The sequence below is a fragment of the Pinus tabuliformis genome, chromosome J (assembly GCF_031772625.1).
Source record: "Pinus tabuliformis cultivar Carrire ecotype Pingquan chromosome J, CPIR1, whole genome shotgun sequence".
Taxonomy (NCBI): Eukaryota; Viridiplantae; Streptophyta; class Pinopsida; order Pinales; family Pinaceae; genus Pinus; species Pinus tabuliformis.
The window spans coordinates 89475940-89500914 of NC_142295.1; the positions used below are offsets into that span (position 1 = coordinate 89475940).

Here is a 24975-nt window from a genome sequence, read left to right on the forward strand (position 1 = left end):
ACAAAAAGAAAAACTGGCGAAGGCCTTATTATGTATGATGTTAGATTTCTTTAAAACCTAGTAAACTGATTTGTAATTTTCTGAGTGTAAAAACCCAGAAATAAACAACTAATATTCTGGAAACTTAAATCACAAATACACTGAGTTTTCTAACATGCACAGTGGAAAATAAATCAGCAAACACATCGACACATAGAACACAAGATATACCCAGGAAACCCCAACTCCAGGGAAAACCTGCAATGTTGTGTGTATTTTATTATTCTTTTGCATAAAAAGATTTTCTTCTGAGAATTACAACAAAGGAGAAACTTCCTAATTTATCACAAGTAAAATACTTTTCCACTCCCCATATAAATCAGTTCACTTCCTGCGCACTGGATCTGCAAAACTCCTGCACAAACCAGCAATCTGATCCATACACGTGAATAGACCTTTGCGCTGGGCTGTAAAGGCTCAACCCTCACTCAATTTCTTCTGCTTGGATGCTGAGTTATGTGATCTGCTGAAACCCTTGCTCTTCCTTCGCCGCTCTCTCACACTTGTTTGTGTTCAAATTGACTTGCCACCAACACGCTCTGTCTTCTCTAATAACTTCGACCTCATCCCTATTCTCCTTCTTAATGGCTGAGATTAAATCGTGATTAATGGTTGAGATTAAATCATAAGCTAACTTAGGAACTTCTCCTTTTTCCTAAGTCTAACTTTAGGAAATAGGTAAATAAATTAATATATGCTAAAGTAGTAGTCTTGTGTGTTCTTTTGCTAGTCTTAGCACTTTGACAAGCAAAACACTTCTTCTTTATTCTAATCAACACTCCCTCTTAGAGAGGAAGCTGTTCTGGAATCAACACTACACCCAACTTCTCTCTGAGGTATACAAATTTGGTCCCTAGCAAAGCTTTGGTTAGAATGTCTATTGTTTGCTCCTTTGTGGGTACGTCCTAGAGTGTAACAATACCTCTCTGGAGTCTGAACAATATCTTTGATGTGGTGATAACATATGTCGATGTGCTTAGAGTTATTATGAAACATTAGATTTTCAGAGAGCTTGATGCAACTTTTATTGTCACAGTGTATCACTAGAGGCTCCAACTCTGTCCTGAATAAGCCCACAAGAAGCTTCCTCAACCAAATAACTTCACACCCCGCCCAATTGCTAGTCATGTACTCAACCTTGGCTGAACTCAATGCGATTGATCTTTGCTTTCCGTTGAACCAAGAAACAACTGTTGATCCAACACTGAACACGCATCCCAATGTGCTCTTCTTTTCTATGGAGCTCCTTGCCCAATCTACATCAGTGAAGCCCTCAAGCCTCAACTCATCAACTTGTCTATACCACAATCCATGCTCTACTGTCTCCTTGAGATATCTCAACACGTGTATATGTGTGTATCCCTGTTGCATGTCTCGAATCCCTCCGACTGCTCAGTGTAAATGTCCTCAACAACACCATTGAGGAAGGTTGTCTTCATTTCCATCTGGTGGATCTTCCACCCTGTCTGTGCTACAAAAACTGCAATCACCCTGACTGACAAATACCTTGCAACTAGGGTAAATGTCTCATCATAGTCAACTCCCTCTATTTGTGAGAACACCTTTGCCACAAATTTCACCTTGTACTTCTCGATACTCCCATAAGCTCCATGCTTGATCTTGTGGACCCAGCGAGAGCCTACGATAGATTTTCCCGTTGGCCTTAGCACCACCTCCCAAACATCGTTCTTCATGATGGAGGCATACTCCTTAACCATGGCATCTCTCCAAACCTACTGAATGGGTGCCTCTTGATAATTGGAAGGCTCGACATCCATTAACTCTGTCATAAGTGCCATATATCTTGTCTACCTCTGTGGTTCTCTGCTTTGTCGAATTGATGTACTAGGCGCACCAACTTGCTGTTGTGCCTCTTGGATCAACTATTATGCCCATCTTCCTCTCATCTCAGTAATGAGAGTCATTGATTGAGCAGGCTCCTCTCGCTCATGCATTTGCGTGTCCTCGTCCTACCCATGCACAACTATGGTTTGAGGTACTAACTGAGCATCCTACTTGGGAGCCTGCTGTTGCCCTCCTACATTGTAGTTTTCTCACGCTCTAAGGGCTTTCTCAAAGCCCTATCCTCCTCAAACTTCACATCTTTCCTGATGATAGTCTTCTTTTGTGCTGGAATGTACACTATGTATGCCTTGGATGTCTCGTTGTAACTTGTAACCCATGAAGAGTTAAATTTCTAATACCAGCGAGATCACAACAATTTAATTTATCCCCAATTATTATTTATTTAACCAAATAAGAATTGAATCATCGACCAATTACACATTGCAAAATTAATTAAGCCACAAACAATTCTCTGTCATTTCATTATCCGGAAAATCTGGGTTTTCGACCCATAGAGATACAAGGAAAAATACAATCTTGAACTTGCAACTCAGCTCCATCAGATTGAATTCATCCCAGGTAAATTGGCCTCAAGGAAATTTGCCACCAGTTGAAATTGCTCTAAATAAATTGGCCTCCAGCAATTAGATCTGTGCCCTTCCACTATTGCGCATTGGAAAAGCCCTAGCACTCTTGAAACTCGGCCTTCTCTTGACAAACTCGATCTCCTTTTAGCAACTCATCCATGCAATCTCCTCCAACTCGGCCTTTGTGGGTTTGCTCAAACCCACTCGCACTTCTTCCTTCTCTACGCACTAGTCACTGAGCCATTGGCATTGCAGAGAAAATTGCTTTCTCTAATGATGACTCGTTCACACACTTGTGCTCTTTGTTGTGTCTTCACCTCCATCGCTAGCCACCATTTATAATCTTCATTGAGTCCAAATCTTTGACCCCAATCCCCCCCAGAAACATCTTGAATCTTCCTTTTAGAAACATCTTGGAGATCAACAGTTGAGATTATTTCTAAGTCTCTTAAATAATTAAATTATTTATCTTTAGAAAATAACCCAATAGCCCATAATAATTAATTGACTTGAATTAGTGTACTTTTCCTAAGTTAAACTTAGGAAAGAAGACATAAATCACTAGAAGAGGCAAATAATGTCTTCCACATGCTAAGACACCAAACAATTATAGAAGACCTTTTGATGCTACTCACATTGACATGAAGATGCCCTTCTCTGCTATGGGCTCTGACTTCTTTCGTTTCTCCTCTAGTACATGGCAAGATACAAGACTACAAAATATGTAGAAATGAAGCACATTTGATTTCTTCCCTGTAAATACCTCCTTTGGTGTAACTCGCTTGAACACTCTATGTGGGCTCCAATTCTACAAGAATATCATTGTATTGCGTGCCTCTGCCTAAAGGAACTTGGGCAACCCTTGATCATGCAACATGGCTTTGGTTGCTCCAACTATGGCCCTGTTCTTGTGCTCTGCCATTATGTTCTGTTGAGGATTATATGGTGTGGTAAACTCCCTCTTGATGCCCTCCTTGGCACACAACTCCTTAAATGAATCCCCACTGTTGTCCGACCTTAGCGCATTGATCTTCCTGTCAGTTTGGTTCTCAACGAAGGCCTTAAACTCCAGAAACTTCGAGAGGACCTCATCCTTCTTCTTCATGAAAAATATCTAGGTCTTCTTCGAGTGATAATTTATGGTGACATAGTACTTGTACGCACTAAGGGATACTATAGAGAAAGGACCACATACATCTGAATGAACAAGGTCCAGGATACCCTTGGCCTTGTCCTCTATGTTAGGAAAAGATGACTTGGCATACTTGCCAAGAGTGCAACCCTTGCACACTTCATGCTGATCCATTGCATTGTGGCATCCTGTAGCTATCTCCTTAAGAATCTTCAGTGCTTCATGGTGAAGATGCCCCATGCGCATATGCCACAACTCTCCAAGCTTGTTGCTTGAGTCATAACCTCCTCTACTAGCCAGTGCTGCGATTGCATCAAACTGCAATTTGTATAGGCTCTTGTGCCTAACCCGGACCTCAAACTGCTTCGACATCTTGTAGTATGAGGGTTTTATAAAATCCCTGCCCTGTCTGAAGCTCACCTCGTAACCCCTATCCTCCAAAGTCAAAACTGAGACGAGGTTCTTCTTGAGCCCTGGTACATAAAGAACATCTCTGAGATATAGAGGATTTATAGACTCCCTCTTAAAATGACTTGTACCAGTCCCATCGACTAGGTACTTTCCAACACACTGTTGTCCACATACCATACATTGGTGGCCATTGAACTTGCCATACACGCAATGTGTGAGAACTCCTCAAAATGAGAGGAAAACTCATCTATCTTTGCTGAGGCAACTACTTGGTCCTTCTTAGACCTTTTCTCCCCATTGGGCATTTAGTAGCGTAATATCCAAACTGGTGTCATGAAAAAGACTTGATCTAGCTAAGGTCCTTTTCTTTGTCTCTCCCTTATAACTCAATTCACCACCACCACTACTCTTTTTTCTCTTGGACATGGTCCCTTTGTTGGCTAGAGCAGAATTTTCTTCATTTTCCTCCCTTTTAACACGAGATCCATCTTGAGATTGTTTGTGAATCTCCTCTTGGACATAGTCACCCCAAAACCTCTCCCAATCTAGAAAGTATTGTTGGGAGCATATTCCATCTGTGTAGGCTTGCCACAACTTGGTGAAACCCAATAGAGTAAAATTCAGTATATCTCTATCTGGAACTGTCTCACCCACATCAACCAACTCCTCCCTCACCTTGGAAAATTTGGTGAGGTAAGAAACCACCGAATCTAACTTGGACATTTTAATGCTCCTGAGCTTGTCCTTTAGTACCAGTTTTTTGGCCTAGCTCAAACCCTAATTATGACCAATGATGGCGGTCCACATACTTTGGCTTTCTTCTTCCTAGTCGGGTGACGAATAATCTGGTCTTTGACTCCTTCCAGGATAATCCTTCTTACCTTAGCATCCATCTTATTATGTTGAGCCAATTGCTAAGGATTTGATGGTCCAACTGGGATATTATCAACAAATTCCCAAACCCCTTGTTCCTCCAGCACCATTGCTATCCTTTCACATCACGAATAAAAGTTGGATGCATCGTCCAATCCGTCTTCAAATCTGAGACCCTAATATGCCATACGACCAAAATCGAATTGATGAATACAAATTGCACTGGTAGAATCAATGCAGACTGCTCAAAACCCTAATGGCCAAATCAATCTAATAACTTGATCTCGCTGAATCACAAAACTGATCCTAACTATAAAATTTGTGTGTGGTCTTCAATCTCAAACTGAGCTCTGATACCATGTTAGATTTCCTTAAAACCAAGTAAACTGATTTGTAATTTTCTATTGTAAAAACCTAGAAATATAAACAACGGATATTCTAGAAACCACTGAATCTGACTTGGACATTTTAATGCTCTTGAGCTTGTCCTTCAGTACTAGCTTTTTGGCATAGTTCAAACCCATATTATGACCAATGATGGCAGTCCACATACATTGGCTTTATTTTTCCCAGTCAGGTGACGGATAATGTGGTCTTTGACTCCTTCTAGGATAATCCTTCTTACCTTAGCATCCATCTTATTATGTTGAGCCAACTGTTGAGGATCTGACGGTCCAACTGGGACATTATCAACAAATTCCCAAACACCTTGTTCCTCCAGCACCATTGCTATCCTTTCACGTCACGAACATAAGTTGGATGCATTGTCCAATCTGTCTTCAAATCTGAGACCCTGACAATGAACCACACTTGTTGGTTTGAAACGCGTTGACAAATGAATTACGATGTGATTTTCACCGAAAAGTCCTCTATAAAATCAAATAGTTGAATACAAATTGCCCTGAATCATACACATAGAAGAGAGAGCCATCAAGTCTTTGTTCACTAAAAATCAGAATATGTCTACTTACGTTTATAAAAGTGAAAAGGGAAAGATGTTATGTAACTTATTTCCATTGCTGTTAATACTATTTTAATGTACTTTTTATTTACATAAAGTAAATTCTAATTACTAAAGGACCATAAATGTTAATTACTATAACATTAACAGGTACTAAAACTCACAAAGGCTTTGGTTATGCCACGTGTTTCATGCTGTGTCACCTGGTTTCAATTTGTGTTTGAGTGTGGTGACGATGAAGTCCAGCAAAAATATGGAGGTACAAAACTATTAAATAAAATTCAGCATTAAGTTCGAGAAACTATATAATTCAGAGATTTCAACATCTCAGAATATATAATACAAATTCCATGCCTAATTAAACATATATGATAAAAATGAAAATCACATGCAACGATTAAACATATATTTTAAAATGAGAATAATTTGTTAAACAATAGGGGTTTAGGTTAGTTTTTATGAATTAGGTGTTTTGGAATTTTTCCTCTTAGAAAGCGAATTTGAATAAATTCAAAAAATATCAAATAGATTCAGCTTGAAGTTCAGAGAAATTCAAATCTCAAGCTTGAAATTCACCAAATGCATCAACGAAGATGTTCTTATCATCTCGTTGTTGGTCTATATGGGAAGTAACCCATGCCTGCTAACCGTTGCCACTTGGTAACCATGGGAATGTAGCATTATTGTAGATAATAAGGAATGGATTACTATTAGTGAGTTGTTGGAATTATTCAGTATGCGTAGTGTCAGACTCATATTGTTTTTGAATACCATAAATAGTTGTCTCAGTAGATGCAAGTGGAGGAGAGATACATTCAGTTCTTATGCCTAACATTGATGTGACCAGTTTTTATTCTCTCTTGTTTGTGGGAGAGGTTCTAAGGACCACTAAAAATCGTAATCTTTCTTAAGCACTTGTGAGACTTTCAATGTTCCTTTCTTAGAGTTGGGCCATCATTTGTGGGAGTCCAAAGTTACCGGTGTTTATGGATTGAGCATGGGAACCATTGTCATTAGTGACCCCTTGATTGTGACACACATACATTTGTGCAGGTATAGTTTTCTACGATGACTTGGAACATTGCAAAAAACAATTGACGTTTTGAATCTTCTTGTTCAAAAGATTAGAGTTGTGGCCTATAGTACTACAATGAGTTGCATCCATTTTGCTGCCCTACAAAAGTACTTCCAAAATTAAGAGAAATCAAAACAAAAGGTGTATGAAATTTATGTTGCCTTTGCACATTAATATCTACATCAAATGCAACAGTAAATGGTTGCTAATGGTTTTAGTTTAATTTGATGCGCATATTTAGCAGTAAGGTCATACTAGTTTTGCAAGCTGTTAGAAATAAGCTCATGGCTGCATGCTGCAAGAAAACAGTAAATTTATACTAGTTTTGCATGCATAATTTCCATTTCCAGCTCTTCAATTAATAATCTCGAACACTTGTAACAAATGGCATTCTCCAATTTCAACTTTGTCACAGCTGTAAATGTTATGTAAATTAATTTCCACAAGCTTCTTTCTTCCAATTTAATTCCCCTAATTTACCTGTTTCTATTTAAATTCAGCCTTATTTTATCATCCTAATAGAAATTTCATCAGTGACATTTATCTGTTAGACGCATCAGAATCTCAGATGCAAGCTGACATATATGGAGAGATAATCACCTGAAAATCCATCAGGCATATCATGTATTTGTAGTCTCTCGAACTTGACCCTTGACCTTTCATATCTTGTGACTCTTAGTTTGTCATGTGACATGTTCTTAACTCAATGATTTGGGCAGGTGTCAGAGATAGAAGTCCATCACTGGAGGGGGGCATGCTAAAGAGGAGTTCACCTAGGAAATAGTCCAAGTTTGGGCATGATGTTTAGGTTGTTGTATCAGACATTTAGATTTGCTTGATCATCAACATGGAATGCACATGACCAAGATTACCAAGATCACCTTTAGTGCAAATCAATTTAACGTTTTGGCATCGTGTCTTGGTTGCACTGATATCTTAGTTGTGCAGATCTGTTGTATGGGAGCATTTTTAATGCAACACTAAACATGTGCTGTGTGCCACTCAGACTTTTTAAGTCTATTTTGAATTATTTAGTGTATGATTAAGAGATGCATGCACTAGTTCAAGCATTGTAGTGCTGGAAACATTGTTTACTTGGTAAAGAAATTGTCTTTCACAACAACCATAAGCCTTACAAGTTCATTTGAACAAAGTTCAACCATGTAGACCACATGAAGTGGATAAGTTATTTGTAGTTGTTCAATATAGTGATGAATTACTGAAAAGAAAGCACAAATATAGTTGCATATTTCTTGTCATGGTGACATGACAATTGGATTTCTACTGTCCGCAGCATTTCAACAGTTCAGCTTAGTAATTTCAGGGAATATTTTGCAGTGTCCAAACTTTACACATATTTATGTAGTGCTACAGAACTCCACAACAACCCAGCAAAATGAGGAGTTGTACATTTTCTTGTTAAAGGATGGCATTTTGTACAATATTATCAAACTTTGTCTTCCTGTAGGAGATCATACATTATAACTGTTACGCGAGTCACACCATTTCTAAGTTTTAGGACTTCAGAGTGGAGAAGACTATTACTAATTCTCAGAGGTTTTTCTGTTTGCTGAGAATAATGCAAAGGTTGGCAAATCACAGGAGTTGGTTTCAATTGATTTCCTCAAAGGTTTATTGACAATGTAATGCCAGCCTAAGCTGCAAACACCATAATGATGCAGCCTAAGCTGCATATACCCACAGTATGCAAATAAAATTGCATGTCATCTACATGTGTCCCAATAAAACCTTCTTAAACCAAGGTTTAATGTTCTTAATTAAATCCTTCAGAGGAAACATAACATCTGACGAAAACCCACTTTATCAAAAGTTAATTCTTTAAGCGGAAATATATTCGGTTCTCTCTTAGTCCTTATAACTCAACCCTTCGGTTGATTTTATTACCCGTGGTAACAAAATATCATATAAGCTTCGACTCTGATTTTAATCACCCGCGCTTATCAACTATACCATGGTTGATGGACTTTGGTTAACCTCAACTTAACCCATAATACATTATTCCGCTCATTTCTATTATAACTCTCCTATAATAGAAATATTCCATAAACCAACTTAAACCTTACCTTTCCGCCATTCCACGGACCTTTGCACGTATACTGATGCTCCCTTTATCGCGTTCAATCCGCACCGTTGATCTGTCTCCTCGATCTGACGGTTATCGCGTCGTCCGCTCACTTCTTCAGACTGACTCCTTAGTGCATTAAATCTCCACCGTTTATTCCTCCTACCTCAATCCAACGGTGATCGCGTAATCTCGCGCAGATTACATGCACGATCGATATTAGACCGAGAGCACGCGAGAAAAGTGGTTTTCTCTTTCCACCGTGTGCTACGTGTCACCTGCTGAAGGTAATCGCGTGAATTTTATAAATACCGCTTACCGCTTTGAGACCGCGCGAGATACCACTTACTGTTTCCGTAGACCGCTCCACTATTCTGCACGTGGTTTTAATCTCCGCCATCCATCTTCTTAACTTTATTCTACACGACTTAATCCTGGCTGTCTATCTCCATCACTCTCGTTCGTTGATCTGATTGATCCAACGACTGTGCTTTGCTACTACATTCTTTTGTTTCTTACTATGTAATAGCCCACTCGCTTCTCTGTCTGTGTATTAATTCTCGCCTTACAGTCTTCAACGGTTTTGATCCTGATCTTCAGCCCCTCCCACCTTTACGCTTCCGCTGCGTAACTCCTTAGGTTTTAAGAACCTTACAGTATACCTTCACTGTAACATTAAGGTTTCTCCAATACTGTCTGTGTATAAACTCGTAACACACTTCTCTGCACTTCGTCTCTGGTTCTGCACACCTGCAAACCTATGTTATGCAAAATTACTTCTAATTCACACACAATTCATTCAATTACTCCATTCACACCACACAAACTCAGAAATCGAGTTATCTGTATTAATAAACAAATAATTACAAAAGGATTCCTTTCTGGCCTGATCTTCACTATCAGTGGCCTTTTCCTTTCCTACCCGTAGGCTTACAATCAACCCTATCTAACTAACTCACTCTCTAACTCCTAGCTAGCTAACCCTCTTCTATGCCTTTTAGGCTTACATTTATACAAAAGGATTCTATAACCAATTCCTGGTTTAGATCCATAACCTTCTCAACAAAATCCTAAAATCTCTTTTTTATCTCTAAGGATCCTCTCTAATCTACAAAATCAACTAATTCCTAATCTAAGCTTTTACAATTGATTTCTAGACCTATCAATCCCTGTGAACTCTCAACTGTCATAATTCTCTCATGTTCCCCAACATTTGAGAACATTTGCAAATAGGGCTCACAATACTAAATTAAATCCCATTCTTAATATCTCTCATTAAAATTACTCAAAACCTTAATAATTACATTAATTTAATATTCAGGAAACCAACTTCCTTGAAAACACAAGACCCCTAAGTTAACTAGAATACAATGAAATTGCTGAGCTGGATGCTCCTGCATCACAATGAGTAGGGGCAATGATGGCAAAATGGTTCTGATAACACCTTGCAGGAGGATGATTTTGCATGACAAATCACACAATATTTTTTGAAGGTGCAATTTGGTTTGCCATCATAAATCATCTCCAACTCAAGAATATATTTCGCAGCTATTTCTGGCGGGCACAGTGGGGATTGGTGGATACAAAGTTGAAAAGGAGAACTCTTTCCATCTGTAGATGGATGGTGAAATAGAGGTAGTCAATTTGTTCAATTGTTGCACATTTTCAACCATAAAGATCTGAAGTCATGGGATGCCAATATTCCGTACAAGTAACACAATCATAATCATGCAGTTTGCAATACAACAAGGACCTTTCCCTTCGAATAATGTTAGGTTGTTAAAATTGGCAACTAGGGCCAAACTCCATGTGGGTCATCTTATTAATGGAGGCTGATATTTTTCTTGGATCCCTCTCATCGAGAGGTGTAGGATTGATCTAAAGATCATCCGATTCCGATAAGTATTCATGGAGATATGAATTTATTTGTGTTATGGGACAATTTGTCAAGGTCAGCCAGCAACCAAATAAACCCCACTTGTGCTCAACGTTTTAGTATAAATAGAGGTGGCCTTCAAGTCGTTTCAACACACTTGGGATCTATTTCTCTCTACTTGTCTTTGGGTTTTAGTAGGAGGAGAGATCTTAAGGGATAATGCTACCCTAATCCAGAGGGCAGAAGCTGGAATTGCTGGGAACTATTGGGGATTGCTGAGAAAGTTGATGTAGAGGGCAAAAGTTGGAACTGCTGGGAACTATCGGGAAAGTTGACGCGGAGGGCAGAAGCCGGAACTGCCGGGAACAACCGGAATTGCGGAATTGTCGGAACTGCCGGGAATTGTCGGAACTGCCGGAACTGCCAGGAAAGCTGACGCAGAGGGCAGAAGCCGAAATTGCCGGGAATAGCTGGAACTGCCGAGAACTGCTGGGAACTGCTGGAACATCCGGGAAAGCTGACGCAGAGGGTAGAAGCTAGAATAGCTGGGAACGCTGACGTAGAGGGCAAACGCCGGAATAGCCGGAACTGCCGGGGAAGCTGACACAAAGGGTAGAAGCCGGAACTGCCGGGAACAACCGGAACAGCCGGAATTGCTGGGAATTGTTGGAACTGCTGGGAACAACCGGAACTGCCGGGAACAGCTAGAGCATCTGTCTCCGAAGGAGAGCAGCGTGCAAGGGACAACTAACTAACACTGGGACAGTTGTATGGTACTTGGCAGCAAATACACCAAGCATGCATGTTACAACTAACATGCAAGGGACAACTAGCATGCAACAACAAGCATGCTAAGGACAACAAGCAAGCAAGGGACAACAAGCAAGCAAGGTGCAACCAACACATAGGTCAGTATGGCAACATGGTGCAGCAATGGCACATAATGCAATACAATTATGGGTACAGTCATGATTAATGAAGCGTGATGAGATGCAGCATAGTGATGATGGGTGCAGCATGGTGCAGCGCGGTGAGGTGCAGCATGATGACGAAATGCAACACAACGATAGGTGAAGGAGTCACCTTGGAGAATCAGTTGAAGCAGCTTGTCTTCAACTGATCTCATGTATCATCTTCTTAGAGATGATCTATGCTCTTATCTAGATAAGTCAAAGTGTTGACTTCTCTTGTAAACATACTATCTCTCTCTCTCTATGCTGAATTATTGAAGAACATATAAGAAGAATTGATCAAGGGTTTCCCTACATTGGGGTTTGTCCCTGGCTAGCGCCACATCTTGTGTTCTCTTGTCTTGGCTTGTCTTCTGCGATTTATGTTTATGTTCTATCTGTAGTTTACTTTAATGCTGATGTGATTGCTAATCTGGAAAAGATATTGAGCTAACTGTGAAAATTGAAATAAATTGTTCTAAGCATAGAACATACCTAAAATTAACATAGGTCCTATCCTTGAGGTGACCTCAGGAGAGGAAGTTGTTGCTAATGGACAGACCATCAGGCTCTGTCACCACATCCAAAAGATTTATGATCAATTTGGAGAAGCTTTGCATGAGAGTAGGTATAAGCACAAGTCCATGATCAACACTATGCAAATAATATATTATGTGCAATAGACAATTTTGGTTTACCTTTAAAAAAAGCATTATAAAGAGAGATGGAAAAATAAATGCTCTCAAATATTGCCCTTAAATAATAATAGAGTATATTGGATAGGACGAAGTTAATTTGGATTGAGCAATTGCATGGTCATTTGTCCAAATCCTAAATGTAGATCATTTAGAAGTTGAACTCTGTGAACCATCAATGTTGGATGGCAATGTACAAGAATTTGTCACGTATATTCTTGAAGGGTTTGTCAATGAAGTTTGAGCAGAGCTAGAAGTCGATGCAAATCTACAATGCAAAGTGTTGACAAGCGTAAGGAACCTCTAAATTTATTTAGCCAGGCTAAAACGATAGTCACCCCAAGTGAACAAGTTGTAGACCTTGGAACAAATTTGATAGTACGAATTAGAGATTCAACACTAAATGGCAGTTCACCCTAGGAAATTGCAAATCACTGAAAATCCTTGATGCAAGGTGCACGTCATAGAGGTCAATTTTGACTCTAGTCAAAGTTCCTATTTGGCGCTATGGTTTTGATGCTCTAATATCTTATTTTTTTACTTCTAACTTTAATGTATATAGGGAGGATAATATGTAGTACTTATGTTGGGTATATGTTATATTATTTGCATGACTAGTCACACACGCTTTGGGACTTGTGTTGGTTCCATCATTGGGTAAATTTGTGTGCCATGTCTCATTTATAGATGACTTCTCAAGGAATGCATGGATTTAGTTTCTCAAGAAGAAATCTAGAGTCTTTAACAAATTTAAAATGTTTAAGTCTGTGGAAAATCAAATAGAGAAGAAAGTTAAGGTGTCAAGGAAAACTAATAGTGGAGAATTCTCTGTGAATGAATTTGTGAAATTCTATGTGAAGTGTGGTATAGAAAGGTACTACTCCATACACTTCAATCGAATGGATTTGCAGAAATGATGAATAAGACAATGATGGAAAAAGCAAGGAGCATGCTCAATGGTCTCACATTACGATAGGAATTCCGAGAAGAGGCAATGAATATTACATGTCACTTGTTAGGTCTATCACCCTCATCAATGTTCGATGACAAGACTTCACATGAGGTATAAACTTGTAAGAAACCAACCATCAATTAAACATCTCATGGTATTTGGTTGTGATGCTTATGTACACAGTTTGAAGGAAAATAGGAGTCAATTGGATAATAAAGCTGAGAAGTGTGTCTTTATTGGCTATAATGATGGTTTGAAATGTTATAAGCTTTGGAACCTAGAAACTAAGAAGGATGTGTGTAGTTGCGATGTAGTATTTCGAGAAATCAAAGATGTTGCAAAACAAGAAACCTACCAAGAGAGAAAGAACTAGAGAAGATAGAGTTTGAATTAGACTCTATTGAAGAACATGAATTAGAAGAAGAAGAACCACATACTTCGATATTGAAGAGGTCGGTTCGAGAAAGAAGGCAACTAGAAAGGTTACTATACTTCACTTGATTTTTGTTCTAATTTTCCTTGTTTATTATCGATGTTTATCCTAGATTTTTTTGGGAGGCAGTGAGTTTAGAGGATCCCAAACTCTAGAAAAAGGCCAGCGTTGGAGAAATGGCAGAGTTGGATAAGAATGAGGCTTGGGATCTAGGGGAGTTGTTACTTGTTGGCTGGAAGAAATTCCATTGTTAGGAAATGGGTGCTTAAGAAGAAGTTGAATGCATAAAGCAAATTAGAGAAGTAAAAGCTCGATTAGTAGCAAAAGGTTATTCTCAAGTAGAGGAAACTGAATTTTGTGAGATTTTTCCTTTGGTTGCAAATTAAATTTCTATTAGATTTCTTTTATTTGTTACTAATGTTTTTGATTTTCAAGTTGAATAAGTTGACATGAAGATAACATTCTTACATGGGATCTAGAAGAAAAAATCTACATGAAGCAACGAAAAGGATTTATAGTGAAGGGAAAGAAAGAACTAGTATGCAGGTTGAAAAAGTCTCGATATGGGTTAAAAGAATCATCAAGGATGTGGTATCAAAAATTTGATACTTATGTATTGACTCTTGAGACTTGGCTTTACAAGGAGCAAAGTGAATCACTGTGTGTATTTCAAATTAGTTGGTGATTGTCTTATTTATTTGGCCTTGTATGTGGATGATATGCTGTTGATTGGAAACAAGGAAGTTATCTAGGATGTGAAAACTTAGTCATCCTCTAAATTTGACATGAAGGATCTTGGTGCTACAAATTTCATTTTGTTCATGGAAATTAGAAGAGATCGGGCAAACAGGAAACTTCGGTTAAATTAGTGGAAGTATGTCAAGACAATATTGCAGAGGTTAAGTATGTAGTAATGTAAATCGACAAACGTCCCTATTCTCCTAGGTGTAAAATTATCTGCATATATTGTCCCAAGACATTAGAAGAGTAAGATGACATGTCTCATGTTATGTATGCTAGTGCAATTGACAATTTGATGTATGCACTGATTAATATTAGATTGAACATTGCACATGAAGTGGGAGTATTAAGAAAGTATATGTCAATCATAGGAAATGAGCGTTGAGCAATGTTGCACGAAGCGGGAGCGAAGCGAAGCGGGAGCGTGGAAGCGTCATTTTCCAAAAATCTAGGAAGCGAAGCGTCCGCGGAAGCGTCTGCTATATATATATATATATTTTTTTATATTTTTTTGCATTTATACTCAAAACGAACATCCCAAATACCAAATTAATTGTAGAAGACATGAAAACATGCATATTTTTGCATAAATCAAGATTTACAATATTTTATCAAAATTATATCTTATTATCCCGTTAATAATTTATCTTATTATCAGGTTAATAATTTTTAATAATTAAATTGAAAATTTGAAAAATTTATTCCAAAATATACACATTTATTCAACATAAAAATAAATTTTATTAAAATAATATATTCGCACATTCCAAATAAACACATTTATAACAAATTTTATGTAAATAAATATGGAAAAAAGAAGAATTTAGTTTATTCGAAATAAATACATTGATACTAATTTTTATGTAAATAAATAGGGAGAAAAAGAAGAATATAGTTTTTTTAAGCTTTTTCGAGAGAGCAATGTTTAGAAAATTTCCGTTGTATGATAGGATACGATCCCCTCAAGTTCAGTGGCAAAGCACGATTATGATTTTGGTATAAAAGTGTCAGTGCTTTTAATGGTAATATATTCACACATTCCAAATAAACACATTTATAATAATTTTTATGTAAATAAATATGGAAAAAGCAAGAATTTAGTTTTTTCCAGAGAGCAATGTTAAGAAAATTTCCGTTGTATAATAGGATATGATCCCCTTAATTTCAGCATCAAAGCGCGATTATCCAAAAAGCTTCCGTGCTTTGGGAAGCAGAAAGCAACTCCCAGAATTCTTTTATTTATTATAAGAAAACCCCGAAGCAGACGATTCCATAAACACTGCCTGCTGCGTGTGCTCTTGTGAATGTGGTTTTCTAGTGGTAATACTCTTGTTGTGTATTCTTGTCTCTGTTTTGCGAAATAGTCTCTCTCCGTTGATATGGCTGGAATAATAGTATATCAAACTTTTTCTGCTAACTGGAAATGCCAGCATCTGCTTATTATTTCGTTATGGCTCTGTGTATTTCTTACTTTGATGGAATGCATGTATGCTGCTAATTCGGCGCTTCGGGGCCCACGCTTCCTAAAAACCAGGAAGCGCTTTAAAAAAGATGAATCGCGCTTCGGAATTTTCGGAATCGCGCTTCCGGGGGCGCTTCCTGAACGCTTCCGTACGGAGCGCGCTTCCGGCCTAGGATCCAGGGGGGGGGGGGGGGGGCGCTTCCTGCAACTATGGCGTTGAGTAGTAGTAAAGAGGTTTTCAAGTATTTGTGTGGCATACTTGTTATGGGTTGTGCTACTAAGGAAGACCAGGATTGGACAAAGTATGGCTTTGTTGATGTAGACTAGGTTGGATATCTAATTCATAGAAGATTTACAAGTGGGTATGTGTTTAACCTATTTGGAGAAGCAATCAGTTGGATGATCAAGATACATCTTTTAGTGGAATAAATACTGTTACAAGATTGTGTTAAGGTATTGGGTTTGGTACAACAATATGTAAGGATAGATTATGATAGAGTGCAATCTTCCTTGGGAAGAACCCGACATATCATTCTAAGGGAAAGCACGTTGATGTTCAATGTCACTTTGTGAGAGACATGGTTGAAGACAAGATGTTACTAGTGAAGGTGGACACCTTGAAGAATGTTGTAGATTGACAAACAAAGTTCGTGAGTCCTGAGAAGTTCTCTTGGTGTAGAGAAATAACAGGCATTGGTGCCCTAGATTGTTGATCATGTACCCTTTTGGTGCCCCTTGTATGCAAAAAAAACAAGTGGGAAAATGTTGGGTATTTGCTATATTTAGTTTTTGCAGCTTTAACAGGGCTAACAGGGCCACGTGTTCGAATCCGACACGATTCAACCTAAATCGTGTCCGGAATTCAGGACACATCGTGTCCAATTGGGACACGATCGAATCCGGATCGTGTCTCGATTTTCGGACACAAATTCGACAAAATGGGCCCTGCGCGGCCATAAAAGGGCAGAAATGCCTTCTTTTGCATCATTTTCTGTCATTCTTTTGCAATAGGTGGGCTGTGGGTTTGTTGTGAGGAGTTTGGAGCAAGGAGCAAAGGGCGTGGAACGTTTTCAAGGAGATTCAAGCAACAGGTAAGTGCATTTTCTCTCTATTTTTTTGCATTTGTATTACAACAGTTTGTATATGCATTTCTTTTACAAATTTGTGCATGTTTTGTTTATTTTTTTATAGTATTCATGGCTCAATCAAGGGCAGCAGGTAAGGGGCAAAGGAAGGGGAAGAATGTCCCCATTGGAGATGCCCCTCCTCCCCCAATTTCATCAGAGTCTGCTGCAAGTATTCCCTCTATTGCAGGTAATGTTGAGGGAAGAAATCCTCCTAAAGGTAACATTGAGAAATGTCCCTTGTGGAAATATGTCACAAGAGAGGATAGGCCAAGCAGCAAGGTGAAGGGAGGAGGCAATGTGAATTGGAGATGCAACTTTTGCCATGGTACTTTCACAAGCACATATTACCTTGTGAAAGGCCATTTGTTGGCTTTACTAGGTTGTGGAGTTGGAGCTTGTACACAAGTTCCTTTACAAACAAGGAAAGAAATGGAAAGAGAGTTCACTGTTGGTATGGCAAATGTGGCTACAAAAAAAAAAAAAAAAAAAAAAAAAAAAACCAAGAATGATGACCCCTTCACAAGAGAGGATAGGCCAAGCAGCAAGGTGAAGGGAGGAGGCAATGTGAATTGGAGATGCAACTTTTGCCATGGTACTTTCACAAGCACATATTACCTTGTGAAAGGCCATTTGTTGGCTTTACTAGGTTGTGGAGTTGGAGCTTGTACACAAGTTCCTTTACAAACAAGGAAAGAAATGGAAAGAGAGTTCACTGTTGGTATGGCAAATGTGGCTACAAAAAAAAAAAAAAAAAAAACAAATTCCCATTTGAGAGTTCTAGTGGGTGACAAGCAGCAAAAAGAAAGGCAATTTCACTTGGTCCAATGGACAAGATTTTCAAAAGGAGAAACGAGAAGGACTTGATCTCACCATTGCCTTTTTTTTCTATCAAAATTTCATATCATTTAATGTTGCACGCTCACCTCTATTTATTGAGATGTGCCGAGCTCTAACTCAAGGGGCTCCATCATGGTATGTGCCTCTTGGTTAAGAGAAGCTTAGAACCACATTGTTGACGAAGGCAAAAAAAGAGGTGCAAAAAATGCTTGAGCCTATTAAAGCATCATGGCCAACATCTGGGGTTAGCATTGTTTCTGATGGATGGACAGATCCAGCGCAACACACACTCATCAACTTCATGCTGTCTTCCTTGAATGGTCCAGTTTTCTTGAAAGCAGTGGATACACTTGGAGAATACAAGGATGCACAATATATGGGTGAGTTGTTTATTAAAGTTATTGAAGATGTAGGTGTTGATTCTTGTGTGCAAATCATTACAGATAATGCAACTGTTTGCAATGCTGCTGGCATGGTTGTGGAAGCTAAATATCCACAAGTGTTTTGGACACCTTGCATTGTCCATTCATTGAACTTAGCACTGAAATCCATTGCTTCTGATGTGCTTTGGATTGGTAACATTATTGAGGATGCACAACATATCCGTAAATTTGTACAAAACCATACAAATGCCCTCACTATCTACAAGGAGTACAACAATCTATCATTGCTGAAGATTGCGGATACATGGTTTGCCTTTTCATTCATCATGTTGAAGAGGTTGAGGGAGGTCAAGACCGCTCTTGGGGCCATGGTTATTTCAGAGTTTTGGTCTTTTTGGAGAAAGACAGATTAAATAGCCTCTAAAAGAGTGAAGGACACAGTGCTAGATGATGCTTGGTGGGAGAGGGTAGATCTAATTACTTAGATCATGGACCTTATCATTTCTTTGTTTCGATTTGTAGATACAGACAAACCCATCCTAGGAGAGGTTTATGAGGGATGGGATTCCATGATTGAGTCTGTGAGGAGCATTATTCTACAGAGTGAGTGTCCCAAGTATGAGACATCACCTGAGGCCTTCTGTGGTACTATACAAGATATTATTGTTAGCGGATGGGACAAGAATTGCACACCTTTACATTGTTTGGCTCACTCATTGAACCCAAAATACTACAACCATGAGTGGCTGAATGGTGGACCTTCCTGCAGATTCCCTCCTCACATGGATGGTGAAATCTCACAAGGGAGGAAAGATGCATTCAGGCGGGTTTTTCAAGATAGAGCATTGCTTGATGAGGTGGAGGATGCGTTTGCTGGTACTGGTCGATTTGCAGGATATGATGTGATTAGAGATAGGGGGCTAAGAAGCCCTATTCTTGGTGGGCAAATCATGGGGCAACAAGCCCTCCTCTACAATAGTTAGCCATGAGGTTCCTCTCTTAGGTGACTTCATCCTCTTGTTGCGAGAGGAATTGGAGCACATATGGGAATTTCTATAGTGTTAAGAAGAGCAGGGTTGAGCAGTCCAGGGCAGAGACAATGGTGTATGTGCAAACCAACCTGTCTTACTCACAGGCAGAGGGAAGGGTGGTTGAAGGGAAAGACAAAGATGTGGGATGTCTTTCCTGATGATATGGGTCTGGACAACAGTGTTGAGTTGGCATTGGCCAACATGGATCTCAATGATCCAGTGCTAGAGCCAGTTAGATTTGATGATGGTGATACCGTAGAGGGGTCATCCTCCACGCCAGCAGATGCAGAGGTGACTTTGGATACACGGGAGGAGGATGCAGCAGAGGAGAGCAGTGGTGACCATGATGATGAGGACAATGATGCTGATTTTGATGATGACTATGAGGATTGATGACTCATGAGTCATGAGCTACCTACTTCCTTGAGGCTTGTATACTTGTAGTTGTTTTGTATTTTCTATTTCTATTTGCTATTGTCATTGCACTACCTATGTAACACATTTTGATTTTGATGACTTAATGAGAAAACTACAGCTGTCAGTGTCTTTATCTTGTCTTTCTCCTATTGGATCATTGATGAATTGAATATGTATTATGATTTATCATTTATGAATTTAGAATTTATGATTCATTGATTTATCATTTATGTGACATGTATTTGAATTTTGTATGTACTATGCATGCTATAATGTTACTAACTTACTTTGTAAACAGTAAAACTTACATCTAGATGAAGATCTATGTTTGAAATCAATGAATTTGTATCATTAATAAGAATTTGTGTAAGAAATATCTAATTTTTAATACATACATATATATATATATAAAATAATATGTAATGTATCCGAATGTGTCATGTTCTGGGTGGTCAACGTGTCCGAATCTGACACTCGAATCCCCGTATTCAACGAATCCCGAATCCACATGTCAGGTTACTTAGATTGTATTGTAACATTAAAGATATAATATACTGAAAAAACTTTTTGGTTTTGGTTTGGGTTTTCAAGTTAAAATCTGTGTTAAATGTGTGTGTGTGTGTGTGTGCCTTTGCATTTTTCCTTTTTTTTATTAAGAATTTGTTTGGAACAACTAATTGTAATGGTTAAATGTAATATTCCCCTTTGGTAATGAACCCAAAATACCACCGTGTTTGTGAGTTAATGGAAATTTTTCCAGTGAGAAGTTTAAGCAAATGGTTTGTGGACAGACTGCTGTAGGTATGTTTTCTTTTTTGTCAAACAATGTTTAAAGCACAGAGCTGAACAAATACTTGTATAAACAACCCAATTCAAGAACAATAGCCCAGCATAATATGTGTCACTGAGATATGAAGGTTACAACCATTAAAATCATTATTTTTCCAATATAGAAGGCCAATAAATTTATATATGAGATTATGCAAGCATTATGCCTTCATCAAGTAAACAGAGCTTGAAATCTGATTTTTATTTGGAAGCAAATATCAGAGAATTACAATGTTATTGGAGGATTACGCCTGGGAGAAAGCTCCAAACTGATAAGGGAATCAAACTAGACAATTTGGCGTCCTTCATTGGCAGCTGCTACAGGACTAATATTTCTCTTGAATATGCTGGAACAAGTTGCTACAGGTCTGATAAATTCGGTCCAAATGAAATATTCAGTTCTGGAAATGACTGTGGATGCACATTAGATGTGCTTCTTGTGGTTCAGGAATTTGGCCAGTATTCAAATCCTCGGAAACTGGTGCTGGAACTTGAGACACCAATCACACCCTCCTTAAAAATGACTCAGCTTCCCTTGAGGGCCGAAATTGTTCTCCTTCTGAACACGCCTTGGAAAAATGAATGACAAACTGGATCACCAAATTGAATGCCCCTTTTTGCACATAGAAATCTGAAGATAATCAACTTGGCCTTGAAAGATGACGGGATTAGATACCAATCTTGGAATGACTCTGTCCTCTTGGTGCAATTAATTTCGGGCTTAATTTATTGGTGGATCTCTTCCAATCTTGACACCAACAAACAATTCGATCTCTGCTGATAAAAAGACCTTGGCACTGTGATCTCATTAATAGATCAGGGATGATCTCCTTGAAGCTCGATCTCTTGCCACTAGAAAATTTAATTTGGCCCTGCAGGAATTAACTCGGCTCCCTTCTCTTGGAAGAGAATATGATCTGAATTAGCCGAGAATTTGTCCATCAATAATGGTGCATGCATCCTGGGTCCTGGAGAAATCTTCTTCAGAAATTGTTATCAAATCTGGGTACTCGTCCTCCTTGGAAAGAGAAAATGCACTCTCCCTTCTATAGATTAATGAACCTGACCTTGGCACAAGATGAATGCAAATTCCTGCTTGGCACTTGGAAACTATCTAGTCCTGCAATCAAATTAAAATCACAATGCTGGAGCTTCCTCCAAACAATTAATTCAAATGCTGAAGATTCTCTGCAATAAACACAATGGAAGATCTGAAGTGATCTTCCCCAAGAGCAAACTAGGATGGCACTCGAAGTCCACCAAAATCAACTTAGAGTTTTGCTTGAGTTTCTTTTCAATGCCACTGAGATAGGAAATAGGATGCTTTGCAAATGAGTCCACCCTCCTTTTATAATTCTTCATGGAGCCTCCCCCTAGCTTCTAGATTCACCTTTCTAATATTACTTTATTAGTGGGGGCCTCTTTCCACTAAATGACTTTTGCCACCATTTTTAATAAAATAATATTATGCTGCATTTTCCTAATAAAATAATATTTTGCCGCCTTTTCCTAATTGAATAATATTTGCCCCTTTTTAATTAACATCAACAAATAATAGAGTTCAGGCTTCTGTGATCCATATCAAGTTAAGAAAGATTCTTCGGCGAAAATCACATGGAATATCATTTGTCGACGCGTTTCGAACCAACCAGTGTGGTTCATCGTCAGGACAAGTTGGGGATATTACACTGGGGAACTTGTCCTGACGATGAACCACACTGGTTGGTTCGAAACGCGTCGACAAATGATATTCCATGTGATTTTCGCCGAAGAATCTTTCTTAACATCAACAAAATTAGGCAAAACTCCTTAGTGATTTCCATGCTCACAAAATTGGGGATATTACATTAACACCAACAACCTATGGAGGTACCCAAGGGGATAATGAATATAATGTGGCTATGATAATGGAATAAGCCCATAATGTAATTAGAAGAGAATAATATAATAAGAAGGGTTATTTGGCATAGGACCGTACGATCACTCATGAGAATTTATAAACATACTCATGAGAATCATTGTATTTAAAGCGTGTTGAATTGTATTGTTTTGTAGCAAGCATAGCGTGTGGAGTAATTCCTTCCATAAGGAGTATTTGATAGTGTTACCTTACCCTAAGGGTTCTTCCCTCTGTATTTTTGTGTTATTAATGGTGAATGTCTTTGATATCTTTGGTGTTTTAGGGTATATTTTGGAAGTTTTGTGATGGATTCTCTTATATTCTTGAAGTTTTACTACAAGTGGTATCAGAGCGTGCATGCCTAACAACCATAGAGATAAATTCCTTATTCTAATCCTAGTGTCTATTTGAAGTTCTTTGATCTCTTATGTTGAACATCATTTGAAGCTCTATTTGTAGGCTTCTAGATGGTATACCTGATGATCGCATATTATCCAAACCCTAACTTATAGCGGCCTTATTCTTGGTCTAGGCATAGAGTATTTTAACCCTAGTTTTGGAAATCGATGTCATCTTAGGCCTTGGTGGTACACTATTTGATATTTAGACCTTTCTTTCATCACCTTGAGCCATAATATTAGAATTATCCTTTAGGTGATCTAGGGAAGCCTCCCTTGTCGTTAAATACAAATAAAAAGTAGGAGAAAAGTTGTTGAGGTGACAGTGACAACCCTTACTCTTGTTGCCTTAAGGTTTTGTCCCACCTAGTGAGGTTTTGCACAGGGCCAGCTAGATTTTGTAGTAACAGTCCCGTTAGGTTATGTTAGTAATGCTCAAGTCGCCTGCCTGTGGGCTCATTGGGTTATTACTCAGTGACCCTAGTGTTCCTACATCAAGGGTTGATTCTAGATTGATGCTAATCTTACACCCTTAAATATGAAGAATTAACCTTGGTGTACATCGTCTTGCTCATTCTTGTACAATCATTGATTCATTGGTTATGCATTGATTATTTAGGTAACAAGATTTTCTTGTGTATACTGTGTGGAGCTTCATTTTTTCCTAGTGATATTTTCTAACTCTCAACACAGACTCATTATACCTCACACTCCCTGTTCTCGAGTGCATAAAATAACCAGATGTCTGCTCGCAATGTCCAGCATTAAAGCATCAATTTATAGTGGACTTAGGATGGAGACTTGCTGTTAAAGTGATTTTTATTTACTGCTTGTTCCTTCAGCAGATTTGTCTTTTATGGCAGGAAAGAATTGCATCAACTCTGGAAAATGGGTAGTTTCTTTCTGTTGGACAGTAACTAGGTTCGGTCTTCATACTGATGTGTAATTGTCATTTTATGTAAATGATGAAAAATAAAATTATTATTGTAATGCTTGCCTCATAAGTTTCACGAGCATGGAATTTTATTTCTAGATGGCTCCCATTGTGAGCCTTTAGGATTTGTCATCTAGTCATAAAAGTCAAAGAGAGTCAATGTCATGTATGAAGAACACTTCTTGGGCATGTTACAAATGTATACAAGTCAATAGGATTGTCAAGTAGCCCTCCAAGACAAGCACACGTTATCCTTCTTCAAGCCTGGCTTCAAGATGAAATATAAAACTGATGTCGGCTCACCTAAATTGGAGACACAATTCTTCACATGGTCCCGGGTAATTTAAATGGACAAACTACTATAAATAGGCAGCTTGGCCTATTCCACAGTCAACAAGTTCGGATTACCTCTGAAATTCGGGTGGCTAATTACAGAGATAAAATTCGGTGAAGGAGCTCGGATAAGGGTAGAGGAGCTTAGGTTAATTACAGTGAACAGTTCAGATATATAACAGTGAACAATTCAGATATATAACAGTAAACAGTTCGGATGCAATCGCAGTGAGATGCCATTACAGTGAATAATTCAGATGTTGTTATAGTGACTGCCTAAGTTGCACAAAATGGGGAAACGGGTACGAGTTTCCGAAACGGGCACGGGTACGAAACATGACCCCCCCAAATTTTGGAAATGGGGAAACACGATATATATATATATATATATATATATATATATATATTAGAATTTAGGACATTTAAGAAATGTTATGTGCAATCATAAAGCATACATGATACATTATAATTTATTACATTTAATGTCTAAACATTATGATTAAATTTACATCACATTTACTCATGAATGATCACATAATGAAAATAACAATATTGGGATATCCAAAATCAACCTTTATTATATAATATCCAAATCTCAAAATCAGCCTTTATTAGATATATGAGGCTGCAAGTACAATAAAGACTATAAGGCTGCAAGAACTATAAAGTCAA

At 38.4% G+C, this 24975-nt stretch overlaps 1 protein-coding gene across 1 annotated transcript in view; it reads left to right on the forward strand.

The window, feature by feature from the left end:
* Positions 1 to 24975, forward strand: part of LOC149225657 (DENN (AEX-3) domain-containing protein) — a 220987-nt gene that overhangs the window by 177308 nt on the left and 18704 nt on the right. The gene's annotated exons all lie outside the window — the stretch shown is intronic.